Raw genomic sequence first — 12,854 nt, 5'->3', positions numbered from 1 at the left:
TAATGAAATTACATCATATTTGAGACATATTCAACTTTCCCAATATCTCTGTTGGAAAGACCCTTTTGGGTTTTGACAACCCCTTGGTAGAAGAACAAGTTAAATGTTTTGTTAATCAGATTTGATTGTTCATCTCAGGGTACAGCCATTGAGCCCCTGGCTTAAAAATAATACAAATAAAGAAGGTGTGTTCATCTCTGAAGGGGTGGTTGGATGTTCACCTGTTAATTGATTGTTAACCACACCGCACTGTCATGCCATATCAATGAGCCACAGGTAGAGAGGAGGGATACTAGATATGTGAAATTATGAAAATGACTCATAGCTGTTCTTCTTGGATCCCACATCTTCAAATCTCACCTGATCTCTGCTCAACAATCTCCTAAAACCTGATTTGCTGTGAGTTGTTTGCTCGGCCACACGTGACACACTGCTGTTACCCACATGCAGACACTTACAAAAAAAAAGAAAAACACCTCATGACACTATTCTTTGTTTGCTTGTCAAAAGGTAATATTAGGAGAACTGAGACCTGAATTAAGTCATTACTTAATCTGCTGTTGGAAACAAACACCTTGCAGAAGAGCACAATTTATTTAAAGTAAACTCTATTTTCCTTTTCATTATGAGGTCAGAAATTTAAGTAGTTATTACACCAGCTAATTACTATATTATACCTTTTATACAACACAAGAATATGCTCTTATCTGACATTGGTCATCATGGCAATCTATTCACAGACTGTGTGTGTGTGTGTGTGTGTGTGTGTGTGTGTGTGTGTGTGTGTGTGTGTGTGTGTGTGTGTGTGTGTGTGTGTGTGTGTGTGTGTGTGTGTGTGTGTGTGTGTGTGTGTGTGTGTGTGTGTGTGGGCGGGGGGGTGTTCAACCACACATGAGCAGCCACACGTCCAGAAAAATATGAGCAGAGGTAACCTAAATCATGATTTTCCAAGCATGTTTATATTTCTTGAATGCACGGCTCTAATGGCCCCCATAAATTGCTTTATATTATTCAAATCCGAAGGCATTTAGGGAGTTTAACGTAACATTTTAAGGGAGACTTGGATCAAAGTTTATTTGGCATTTAATTCTACTGAGCCCGCTGGCACACGTGAGGCTCAAAAGTCATGGTTATAAACACTTAACTATTCCTTGCCTCAGCCTGATCGACTATTTTCTGTTAACACGAAAGAAGATTTTGTTGAGAAAAGTCAATATGAGAATTGCATTTATGATGGACCTTAAAAAAAGTACAGAATTTTATAAACAGATATGATCATTTTTTACATGACCCAATATTATTTAATCTCCATCTGTTTGTAGATGTATTTATGTATAAATTGAAACATAATCAGTTTATTCCTTCTGATGAAGTATCATTTGCACAACAGCAAAACGTCCACCTTCGCATTTAAAGCCGATATTTCAACAGTACACAGGATAGCATGGGGAGAAAAATACTCGGGTTGCTGTGTTTTCACACAGTTGTCAAAAATATAGTCATAGTAAAGCCCTTAGAAAATAAAGAATGTTTCCTATAGGCCGTGTTATTTTGAAACTTGTCCATCAAATGATTGTCATGGGTTTGTACAATAAGGTAATTCTGGAAAGATGCAATTCTAGACTTCCATTTCCTCTAATTACCCACACAGAATATCCAGACATCAACCACTAAAGCTTATTCATTTGCTAATGCTGGGAAATGCAAAGTAGTGCTGGAGCTGCAAAAACAACATGCCTCTGCCTTCTCTTACTACACTCTCAAGTCACATCCTCTGCCTTGTGGACATGTGACATTTAAAAATGCCAGTGTGAATGACAGAACAGTGCACAGCAGGGCCCTGAAGTTGAGAAAAAAAATTCAAATACTTTATTTTAATGCATTTTTACCAACCATTTTTCAAATCAATTAGGGGAACTGCGCCTTTTGCAGATATGTATCACCCCCTACATTAGTCTTTATAATATATTATATTTGCATTTTCTATAAATCACGTTGATTAAGACTAGAGTTATTTCTTATTTCATTGAGCCTTATATCAGGCCTTTCATGAATTTTACTTCCATATTGGAGATTTCAGACAGTCAAATAAAATGTTCAGTATTTGAACATTGTACTGAACATTAAGTGTTTCGGTATTTGCAGTGTACAACACTTACACAGGGAGTGTTCTATTTAGACTCATGGTTAGTTATTTTAGTTTCACTTCTGTTCGTTGCTCAGGAGATGACAATATCAACAACTGGACACACCCAGAAAGTTCTGATTGAGGACATTAGTACATTTTTCTGAGTGTTTAACATTTATTTATATATAAAGAAAGAACTACAAAGATTATATATATCTATGTATATATATATATATATATACACACACACACGCACACACACACACTTTATTTCACAAAGGAGTATTCCATGTGACAAATTTTCAGTGTTTTGAATCTTGTCAAAGGCAACCAGTATTTAGACACCTTGTCATCACCTCTCAATGATACCTCACAGCCAAAAGCCTTCGAAGAAGACCCTCCACCAGCTGTCACTGGTTAAGACAGACCAAGTGACTGGATCAGTGTCTTTGACCTCTTTGTTTGAGCATGACTGTTTTGTTATCATCAGTAATGTAAATCAGCTGTCCCTGTTAATATACTACAGCTGTCAAGCAGAGCCATCAGGAGACAGCCAGACAAAAGATATTCCTCTCATGTTTGCCGTAGGATCACAGGACTAATCAGAGTGCAAACATTTGACATTATGTGGTACGGCCCTACACAAACCTCACATAAGGCAAACATAAAGAAACAACAACCCACTGCTACATACAGTATGTCAAAACAGAGACACAAGGGGCCTCCCTGCTTTACCTCTTTATCATTCATCCTTATAAGTGAAAACATCATGCAATATTCAGTGGGAACCATGTTTTTACTCCAGTGTGCCTAATCAATGTGTGGTATTTGGTTCCCTAAAGAAAGAACATTAGTGTCAGTGGGAGCCAGTAAAAAAAAAACACCTAGACCCGAGAAACTGGCAGCAAAGACGTGCTGTTTGGACACAAACGATAATGTCCTGTTCTGTCATTTCATTTTGTTCCGCTGCTGTTTAGTTGTTAATCAAAGTATCACTGACACAGGAGGGTACACGGCGCAAACACCACGAAGGCTGGTTCCCACTCACAGATAAAGCACTCGTGACTGACAGATTGTTTTGCACCCAGAGTCTCCCATTCCTTTCTTTGACAGTGGATTAAACTGACTGCCCCCCCCACGCTCTCTCTCTCTCTCTCTCTCTCTCTCTCTCTCTCTCTCTCTCTCTCTCTCTCTCTCTCTCTCTCTCTCTCTCTCTCTCTCTCTCTCTCTCTCTCTCTCTCTCTCTCTCTCTCTCACACACACACACACACACACACACACACACACACACACACACACACACAGAACCCAACCCACCCACCCCTCCCTCCTTCTCTCCCTCCCTCCTACCCCCACCCCCACCCCCAACACACACAAACACAAACAGTCTAAAACCACAGGAAAAAACAGAGGTTCATGGCAAGTTCTGACAAGTGATCCGTAGTTGACTTAATACGGGCTGTACACACACACACACACACACACACACACACACACACACACACACACACACACACACACACACACACACACACACACACACACACACACACACACACACACACACACACACACACACACACACACACACACACACACACACTATCAAACTGTAATGCTATCAAATGTGATTATCATGCCATTGAGTCTAACAACCCAAACATCATATGAGAATGGTGGCATTAAGTTACCTTATGCTGCTGCTTAAAATCACAAGGTTCACATCATAACAATCGTTATTTTCTGAAGACTAAAGCTTTTATACATTTTGCTTGCAAGACACAAAACTGCTGAACTAAAATTTTACATGTTTTCTTCCAAATAATAATAAATAATGGACACACAGAAAAACAATGTTTGGTAAAATAATAATAAACGGTATTGGTGATGAATTACTTTGGAAGCAGCAAACGCACATGCATAAATATAGAGCAACAACATTTGTGACTCCTTTATGTAATAGATGGGATTTAAAATGATTCAATGCTGCTTTTGGCAGCTGCCCCTGCGTTTTTTTCTGATGCACTCATGAAAAGTCTGCAGAGCAGTAACACAAAAGAAATATGAAAATAACAAAATATATCAAAGAGAAAGGAGATGGAAGAATGGCACTGGAATTAAAGTCAAACCCACCACCACTTCCAGTCGTTTTTGGACCACGGTGAGACAACACTTGCTGACTGGGAAGCACTGGACACCATTGATTTGAAGACAAATAAAGAATGAGGTTAAATTTAAAGAAGTGCAAATGAAAAACAGAAAAGAAAAAACAAAGAATGTCAGGATAAAAAAGGCCTTATCATAAGTGCAGCTACTCCCTTTGTCCCACTGATGATTCTACTCCCACCACAGATGGTTTTATTTGGTGCTTAGCGCTGCTGCTGACATAAGGTATTCGTCTCAGCCGGGCACGAAAACAAGAGGAACCCAAAGGACCATCAGAGCCCAGAGAGGAACAGAGAAAGATGAGCAAGTGCACAAAACTGAGTTCCACCACTGGCTGCTGCAAAACCAGTCAGCAGAGGAAACTCCTGCACAAGCAGAAAAGCTGGTTCCAAGTGCATGTCTGAATGCGTGTTTCTCCATTGGCATGTTTTCTTTGAGTTCACTGACACTATTTCAAACACAAGCGACTAATTCAAGTCTTGCAGCTGCAACCGCAGAGAAGACACTTTTTTGCTTTTAAGACTGCTGTACAACCATTGCATCTGTTGGCAAGGGACTAGTATGAAATTGTTAGTGTGCAATCTATAATAAGAGGTTGACTGATTTTGAAAAACATTGCCTTTATACAATCTTATTCTGTGTCACACCTGCTTCTGATGACACAGACTGAACGCCTGTCTGTGAGGAGTAACGCTCGCCACCGCTCGTTTGTTATTTTCTCTCATACTGACTCATAGCAAAACATTAGATAACTACTGTGGTTTGCTATCCTTCCCCTCCTTAGTTGCTGCAAATTTTAGTCTAATGACTTGTTATAGCCTGGGTCCAACAAAGACTCCATGCTCTGTTTTCTTAGCTTTGTCTTTAGTCCTGAGACACAGTGACCCAATTCCAGTTCCTTCCTCCTGCTGAAACAGTGTGTGAGCAAATGGAAGAGCTAATGGTTTTTTGTTTTTGCAGCATTTTTGCTTCAGAGGAGCCCCTCTTTGCTCTTTCTCGCATGCGTACCCACCCCCACTTGGTCACTTTCTTTGCGTGACACAGGAAGTGTCCTGTTTGCAAGTGGAAGTGAATAGGGATCCTTGCCATGAGTCACTGCCAGAGGACCCCTGGCATTTGGGTGTACCCCTTCTCTGCATGCAAGGAATGCTAGAGCTAGATGCACTCCAGACTGAAGGGGTGGGGGCACTCATTGAGATGCAGACAGCAAAACTTTATGAAAGTCTGACAGACAGCGCGACTGTTGACAGTGAAAGGCAGTTTTGAAACAGGCGGATTTTCCAAGTGTAGCAAGTTTATCCAAAGGAACAGAAAATTGACGGTCAGGAGGTTTTTATGAGCGCCCCCCCCCTCTTTTTTGGGGGGAGCCTTTCAGGTTTGCACAGCTGCACTTCTGGGCTTGAAATATTTGCACACCCAGAGGTCCGGCTCTCTGACATACTCTGTCATTAAAAATGCGTGCATACCATGCTTCTTAAAGTTAGAGCTATACCTGCACACCCCATCAAAATGTTAGAGTACAAAAAGCACCTTTCTTTCTGTCTTTCTTTCTTTTCCTTATCATTAAGCTTGTGTTCCTTCATTGACTGGTTTAATTTATGTATATTTAGTTTAGTTTTGTTATTTTCCTGCTATTATTTGTTTTTGAATGTGAATTCCTTCTTACGTGAATCTGTTTGGAATTTTTAGTGTGTGTGATTATGTGTGAATTTGTTTTTCGTGAGTAAAAGTGCTTTTAAAAATCAAATCTTCCCTTCTTTCTTGCTTGCTTTCCTACTTTCTTTCTTCTTGTTGTTGTTCCTTTTCGCCCTCTTGATTTCAGTCTCTCCTCCCTCTTGTTTTTCTCCCTCAGTCACTCTACCTTCCCCCATGGCTGAGTCTGGCAGGGCCATGGGTTCAAAGAATTGCAAGTACCAGAATGTAGGTCAGCCCTCAGTGCTGAGTTACCGATTAGAAACAGCTGTACATTTGTGGGCCATTCTCTCCGTCTGCTGAGGCCAGCAGCTATGACAGAGCTGCATCGTGCTCTAACTTCAATGTTTAAATGCCCCCTGCATTGAAACTCCTTCAGTTTGCTCTACTTTCCTCCCCTAAAAAATGATGAATAAGGGGTTTGCATGAGCACTTTGGCTTCAGTCGGCTTATGTGAAACATCGCCTTGGATTTAAAAGCAAATACAGTTTGTAAATCATGCTCATCATTCTTGCCCAGCTGATCTCTCTGATCTCTCTGCATGAAAATAAAAATGTGTTAGCAAATCTTGCCCAATATGCAAGTTTCTTCTTGGTTCTTTTGGATCTCTGCCCTCCCTTTCTTTTTAAAAGCCATTTAAAACAGCCTAACTTGTCTTTTGTTCTGCCTGTTGGTTTCATTTGAAATCACCTTAAGACTGCAGAATGTATTCCCTCCTGCTGCTCGGAACAATTTGTGGCATGTAAGATGAATTATCCACGGAATGGCTGAGTTGGGTCAAAGCTGAGGTGGTCCTGAAGGTGATATCAATACAAGCATGTCTGGATTAGCCCTCTATTCCCCTCCAGACCTGCCCTAATTGCCAGCACTGGTTTTTATATACATACACACTCACACGGCACCTGGGGGTAATTACCTTCATCATTCCTTGGGGACGCCACCTGTCAGGGGCCTCACCATGTGTATAGAGAACCGTAAGATGGCTTATTTTTTTGCTGTGGAGCGCCTTGTGTGTCAGTCTTCACATTCAGAACTACACACAAGTTTGTACAGACAGTCGTCTCTAAAAGCAGACACAAAATGGCACAGACAAGAAAACACACCTCTAAAGTTGCTTGTGAGAAAAATGAGGCAATGGAGAGTACAACAGGAGGAGAGCTGTGATGACTCTTCTCAGTCCAGATCATTTAACACCCCTTCCTTCACTGCCAGCTCAGCACCGGATATGAGACAAACCCTCTACCTTGCAGCTGTGGGCCTAAAGTGCCAGATGGGCAAAATACGTAATGCTCACAGGCACACAAAAACACAGGTCTATGTGTGCGTGTGTGTGTGTGTGTGTATGTGTGTGTGTGTATGTGTGTGTGTGTGTGTGTGTGTGTGTGTGTGTGTGTGTGTGTGTGTGTGTGTGTGTCTAAGCGTTCACAGAGCATAAACAAAGGTTCACATGCAATCACTCATGAAACACACATTATACTGTGTGACCCTGCTATATGGTAGTAATAATAATGATGTGTTGCCTATGACCTTTGCCCTTGCCACACCCGTTGACCATTTGTTACTAAATGATGAAATTAAAGTAAATTAAATTAAGCCAGAAATTAAAGTAAATTATCAACAAATTGTTGGAGTTGTATATTTTCCCCCAAAATGGAATGGCGATAACAATTGTTACTGACCAGTGCCTCAACCACATTTTCTTCAAGTCATGGCATTCCAATTTCTGAATGTTTTCTTAGGCATCTCTGAGTTTGTGATGATAAATTTTTGTAACTAAACTGTCTCACTGCGATTTACTCATACCTTATTTTGTCCCAGCCCTCCTCCACAGCATAACTGACCGTATTTCTGCAAGAACATCCTGAGAGAACAGACTGTTTAAAAGTATATCACATTACAGAAGTGGTTCAAGATGTTTCAGCTGATGCTATAAACAACTGAGACTTGGGCTGCATTCAGACTGGCAGCTAAAATCCGATTTTTAGCCCATCCAGATTGAAAGCGGATGACTCTTTTGTAGTCTGAACACACATACCACATGAAATCCGATTTTTGAAAGACGGATTGAAACCACTTTTGGGAGGTAATTTCAAATAGGATTTGGACAAATGCGTTACGGAGCGTGGACAACGCCTCCGACCCAACGTTGTTGCTACAGCAACCTGTCAGCTCGGCCAATAATGTGGCCTGGTCTGAACAGAGCAAGATCTCATTTGGACACTTGCTAAAACAGTGCGGACAGTCAACCGTAAAATTGGATATGCAAAGGAATCTGATTGGAATCTGATTTGCCAGGAGTTTGAGAGCAGCTTTACACAACAAGATCAATACTTGCATATATTTTTGCTTTTGCAGTGATTTTTCATTCAGACTGAAAACTGCATTGTAGGTTTTCACATTTTGGGTTGGAAACAGACTAAATGATGTGGATGCAGTGTTAATTTTTTAAGCTTTAGATGCATTGAGAGATGTATTTTGAAAGTTTGGATATAGTCACGCAATTTGAATTCCTGCTTCAAGTATACAAAACTATTCCCCTAACCCTCCTTAATAAACGCACAGACATGGGAGTGGTAACTTCTGATCTTATCTAACAACTGGCAAAGAACCAAATTAACAACATTAAAAAATTAAAAGTTTTTATCTTTTCTGTGTATTTTATCTTAAAATTAAAGCTGTCTATGGCTACTCTCTTAAAATAGCTTCGAAACCTTTGAGCCCAAACACTTTTTTGGGGGGTGGGGGGGTTTGATATTCCAAAGGCAGATAAAGAGTGGAGTCTCACTATTGATAAATTCATGGAAATGCTCAGCAAACAAATTCGAAATGTTAGAAGCAGCGGCACCCTGGGGATCGCTAATCCAGACATCTTGACAAGGAATCTCTGTGGGGTATCAGACTCAGGACTGAAGCCACAACAAGGACTTCAGTTCTGCTTCATCTAGGATGCTTTCAGTTTTTCAGTTTTCATCCATTATCAGAGGAGAATCACATCCATGGGTGTTTGGCCTTTCACCAACCTTCTCTTCTGTCCACCCACTGGTGATGATAGGCCTAGTTTGCATATTTATAGGGAGGATGTTTGTTGTTACAGACCCACTCTTTGACTGTATGAATTAGCTTAAGTTCAACAGTTGCTATGGTCACGGATATGGTTGCTTTATGTGTGTTCGCTCAACCTCAACACCCTCCCTCCCCAAGACCTCTTTGAGTTTCAGTGGCTATATGGACGTTTTAAAGGGTTTTAGTGACAGCCTGTTTGCATTGTGTCCACTAACATTTGAATTTTAAAACTGGGTGAGGCATGAAAAGTGAATGAGATTATGTTTTATTTGTGATCTGTGTAAACCCCTCTGTGCTGTCACTTTTCATCATCATTTGAGTCCCTGACTTCATGGAGGACATATGCTTCAAGAAAAACATGCCCATAGTCTGGTGTCCTTCAGGTCACATGGGATGTTGGGCATGAGCGGGGAAGGTGCAAATGTCACTCTACTGCTACACCAAACCAAAAGGGCAGAAAAAATGTCCAGGTGCCAAAATAGGTCAGATCACAAGCCTGAAACTGCTTTGGTCACCGACTCTCAACATCTTGTGTGAACAAGTCTGTAGCCAGGAAGCAAGGGAAACTGGGGAAACTATGAGCAGCAAGAAAAGCATCACGTGGTTACTCTTGAAAATCCTATAATCAAAATGAAAATGTGCTAAGATTCGATAATGTAATGGTAATGTTCTTTACTTTAGATTTACTAGATTCTATGCTTCTATAACTGTGTAAACAATCAATTTTTGTAACATGATTGATACATCTAAATATTGCTGCAAAACTTGAAGAATGAGCACAATCATCATGAAAGGAAAATGTGGAAATGGGATACACCAAGGTGGAGGATGGGTCCCTATACACATCTGACATATTCTATAAGGTGTGAGGCCTTAACTGTAATGAACTTTAATTTTCTTTGGGGACACTGTAAGGTAGTGGTGTGATGAGTTCTATTGTGTAGTGTTCACACCCCATCTCTCCCTCTAGGAATATTTCACGACAACTCTTTGGTATTTTTCGGGTACGTCACCACATCACACAAAGCAATCTCCTAAAATGCACTGGGTGTGTGACAAATGACAAGACATGCATCGTGCCACCGTCTATTCTAAAAATAAAGTGGTAAGGCAGAAGGGAAAGTTGGATACTGGTTTTTTGCTTTGTAATGGGCTCACACTTCATAAGCTCAAAGTTTTAGTATCTGTTTCACAACTTATACAATTTGAACTATAACCAAGGCAGTCACAGACTGCAACATCCCACGGCACCCTTGAATTCAAAATTTCAAAAAGAGAGGGACAAATGAACGGGGGCAACAGGAAAGTAGTCACAGTCAGTGCAAAAGAGATAAACTCCCCAACTCTGCAGTTTTTTTCCCCTTTCCTGTCATTAACTTTCTATATTGATAGCTGGAGTCTTGTTTGCTCACTGTACCTGGTCCTCTGTTATTCACAGCATGGAGTAAAACTATGGTATGCTTTAATTTAAAGATTGGATACAAGGTAGCTAATATCAATGTTAACTAAGTGGGCCTTATTTGGGCTGAACATTACAGTATGTACATCATTCATTCATTCATTCATTCATTCCACCACTTTTTCCACTTATTGTGGGTCACGGGAATTGCTGGAATCTATCCCAGCTGACTTGCGGGCAAGAGGCGGGGGACACTCCAAGCACGACGCCAGTGCACAGCGGAGGCATGTACATTAAACCATGTTAATTTTCTGATACACTGCACTGTGAATGAAGTGAGGGAACAGCTTCCATCCGTTTGTTTGTTGGTTCTAGCCTTCGTGTTTCATTCATGTTTCAACTCATAAACAGTTCAGCAAATTATTCACAGAACTTTTAACACATAGAAACCAAATACTGGCTTTTGCTATTGAGGTATTTTTGGCAATTTTGATATTTCCATTTCTATGGTTACAAGTAAAACATTTGCACCTTCTGTTATTTGGATTTGTTAAAGATTAGGGTTTCTGGGTTGTAACTAAAAAATAAAATATTTCGACAACTCAGGTGTACTCAGGTGCCTTTTTATATTTTAGACATTTGATTTTGAAAATATTTCTTTTCTGTTAGCAATGCAACAGGCAGCGTACAGTGTGACTGTGGTTCTTCAATGAAATACATCTGTTGCAGAACAACCAGAGTACTTCATGCTCATTGGGAATGTGGTAATTGGGATTCTTGAGGGATGATCAGGGTTTAGGAGGAGTTAGATATAAATAAGTAAGTAAATTACACAAACTAGAAAGAAATAACCACCCCATCAGGACATAGTGGAAGCATTTGTGCTAATTCCTGAAAACATCTGTTTTTTGGGGATTATCACTTCGAGACTGCCTGCTGTGTCTCAGGAAGCAGAAAAAAACATGTAGCTGATATAATGTTCCTTGGTCAAAGAAATAATAAATGTGCCTAAAAATGTACATTTGTGAGGGAGGGTAGCAAAGCTTTACATTTCTATTTGTGATAGATTACTGATTACTACATGTAGTTTCAACTCTGCATTGAAGAGTACACTGAAGAATCCTTGTCTTTTAATTCTTGAAAATAAGGATCCAGTGTCAGTTTTCTGATTTTACATGTAGAATACATCATATACAAATACATCATAAATTATGGATGTTGCAGGACAGGGCTTAGTGCTGCAGTAGCGTGTGTCCTAAATGAGACTCTGGACACATCACCAAGTAATATACAAGTAAACAAGGGAAAACATAATCTGAACGTTAATGACTCCACACAGTAATTTAAAAAAAAAGGTTTCTGTACTGTAAAATACATTAATTGATTGTGCATTGTTGGGGCTGGCATAAATCATGCTTTCAATATTCAATTTGATAATCATAAATAGTTCTTATCTTGGCACAAACTTTAAAATTTATTAGTTTGGTTGGTGGTTACCAGTGATCCAAAACACAAACATTACCATCAAGGCCAGCTGGTTACCAATGGGGTAAATTCAGATGTTTGGTTAAGATGGGGCAATGGATGGAAGACAACAAAGAGTGAGGATTCAATTGGCTCAAAAGCCTGAGGCAATGAGCGATGCAAGGTCTAAGCCACTCTGATCAGAGAGCTTGCAGATGATAAGTCTATATATAGAAACAGGCAGCAGGAGGGACAAAGGCTCTCCTTTCATATGATGCAAAGGGATGGTTGAATATAAGTGTAGAAGTATATGCTTTACAACATGACCAATTATGACAGATTTTCTCTATTTTGTGTCAGTTACATAAAAGACACAAGTATGACAAAATTGACTATATAATCATAAAAGGAAAAATTACAAGATTAGATTGCTACTTCCTAGCTGAATTTATGAACTGCCAATTGACAGCTAGTAAGACAATATGTTAGTTGACTGTGAGAAATGTCAATAAATCATTATTTTATGCCCCTTTCAAATGCTGTATATATAGTAAACACACGAATATGCTGGGAAACTGATACCATGTTTACACATGGTTATTCACCACACTTTTCCTATTAAAGATCTTTACCAAAAATTATAAAATTATCACCATAACTAATGCATTATTAAAGCCAATGCAGCAGCAAAACTAATTATTTTGTAGTTCATTTCAGAAAGAAAGGACACCTCTGAAACGGAACACTTAAAATCTTCTTCTTCTTTTCCTTTCGGCTTTTCCCTTCAGGGGTCGCCACAGCGAATCAATTGCCTCCATCTAACCCTGTCTTCTGCATCCTCTTCTGTCACACCAACTACCTTCATGTCCTCTTTCACTACATCCATAAATCTCCTCTTTGGTCTTCCCCTAGGCCTCCTGTCTGGCAGTTTCAAAACTCAGC

This window comes from Antennarius striatus, chromosome 8 (genome assembly GCF_040054535.1).
Source record: "Antennarius striatus isolate MH-2024 chromosome 8, ASM4005453v1, whole genome shotgun sequence".
Taxonomy (NCBI): domain Eukaryota; kingdom Metazoa; phylum Chordata; class Actinopteri; order Lophiiformes; family Antennariidae; genus Antennarius; species Antennarius striatus.
The sequence above is the reverse complement of the archived record's forward strand: the minus strand, read 5'-3'. Positions refer to the sequence as shown.